A 2165-nucleotide genomic window follows, 5' to 3' on the forward strand; every position below is an offset into this window, starting at 1 on the left:
ATTCGTTGGAATAATGGTATGGATATGCAGCAGTTACTATTCTGGTAACAAATGCCTCCATCAGCCAGATTAGTTTATGAAGTAGCTTCACTAATGAATACAAACACTTGTTTCCTGTTGAGTGTGCAGTCAGTAAATAAATTTAATTGGGGAATTTTCCATTCTGGGCAATGCCCATTGTTAAACATACTCTTTAAAGGTGACCTATAGTGTTCATTTTTCATTTCTGTATATTCATTCTTTTCTAGGGTAGCTTAGCACAATTCGCAGTTCAGTTCAAGCCTCTCAGTCCATCCTGTGTCTGAAACAAACCTTTTTAGCTCATTTCCTTTTAAAGCTGTCTTATTCTGATTGGCTGTCCTTTCCAAACAGATGGTTTGAACAGCAATTTGGTACGCTGTGCCTGCGATGACCAGGTTAATCCTATAATGCCTATTTGATACATGGGTTTTTGTGACTTCTGAATCAGTGTGTTTTGTTTTGGGGGTTTTTCCCTGAAAAATCTGAATGAAATGGTGCAATAAATTGGACAGAAATTATGGACATAGTAGAAATTATACAAACTCAAATGCAAATTGATTTTAAAAAATTGTCAGAAGGTTCAATAAACATTCCAGTTTCAGAAAAAAATGAATTTTCTTGCAATTGTTGCATGGATATTGTCTGTCTAAGAGTGGAGGGGGGACTTTTGGCCACTCACTTCATTTTTATGAAACCCATGTTTAATATAAGCATCCACTTTTGAAACATTGTATATGTGTGACATAAGTTAACCTTCCAAATCCATTGTGCACCATTAGAGTGTAGGTAAATGTGTACACTGTAAGTGGAGGTTCTTCTTTTTATTGTATTGTATGGAAAGGTAAGATGTGACAGCAAATACTTTTCTCCTAAAGCCTTTCAAACCTTGAGAACCTTATTTCATTGGGCTTTAGAAAGTCCCACCACAGATAAAATACTACAATTAGTTTGCCTCAAAGACTTTATGCTGTGTCCCTTAATCTACCTTAGCGAGGTAGAGGGAATGTGAGGAACAATATAATATTAATAAACTATTCTTAGAAGGGGGGAAAAAAAAGAGACATGACCAAAAGATGTGGGTAATGCTACAGATTCTTAATTTGCCCATCTGCACTGACACAGTTGGGCTGAAAATGATGCCATTGATCTCAAATCCCCATCCCCCACATCTGTACATTTCTCTCGTCCTAGTTTTCCAAAATTGTTCAAAACACACTTGAAGCATCTCATGGACTTAAATGTGGCTTAAGAGGAAACCGGTCTGTGCTTTAGGGTATGATTATGAACTGATAAGTCTAGTTTATGACAACAGACAGGACGAGACTGGGCAAACACATAAAGAACACCACACGATGTGGACCAGACCAAACACGTATTACAGTACTTGGACTTTCAATCACGACCTCTCATGATGCTGCTGGCATAGTATGAAAAAGGAGCAAGCATTCAAACACACGTATTGAAAATAGCAACGCTTTAATAAAGAGCGATTTTACAAGACTGCAATGTCTAGCTAGCTAGGTGATAATCGACATTGACATCCATGATGTTTTACAGAGATGCAGATATGGTAACTGGGTTTGAAGTTTGATGGGTTACTTGCAAGTTGCATTTCTGCATGCGAGGCAGCCTTCAAACAGTTACGGGACCCCTACATTGTAAAACAGTTGATTTATGAATGTCAATGAGCGTTCATGTCAAGAGGTAAGTAAAAAATCTCATGGAGAAATTTCCTTAACGTTTTCCAAACACACCGGTAAGTGAGAGTTCACACAATGGTCATGCTTTTACCGGGCACACAAGCCAATAAAAAGACGACACTTAATCATGCAAAAAAAGACAGTTTCTTTGTCTGTAAAAATAAAAGAACGAAAGAATTCCTTTGAGTTCTGATATCATCCATCCGTAGTGACTTTGAATAAGAAGAAGCTGCGCTTTGATGATGACTTTGGTGCAAAAAATGTTCCTGTTTTGAAGAGGACAGACCCTGTCCTGTCCACTTCCTTGATGAAGACACTCTTGGTATAGACCAGTTGTGATAGTTTACCCCAATAAACCCCAACCCTCCCGACCCCACCCTTACTCCTCGAGATGGACACAAACATCACAAACATCAACCCTAACCCACCCCGCCCATCCCTGGA

This window comes from Oreochromis aureus, linkage group 10, assembly GCF_013358895.1.
Source record: "Oreochromis aureus strain Israel breed Guangdong linkage group 10, ZZ_aureus, whole genome shotgun sequence".
In the NCBI taxonomy this organism is placed as follows: domain Eukaryota; kingdom Metazoa; phylum Chordata; class Actinopteri; order Cichliformes; family Cichlidae; genus Oreochromis; species Oreochromis aureus.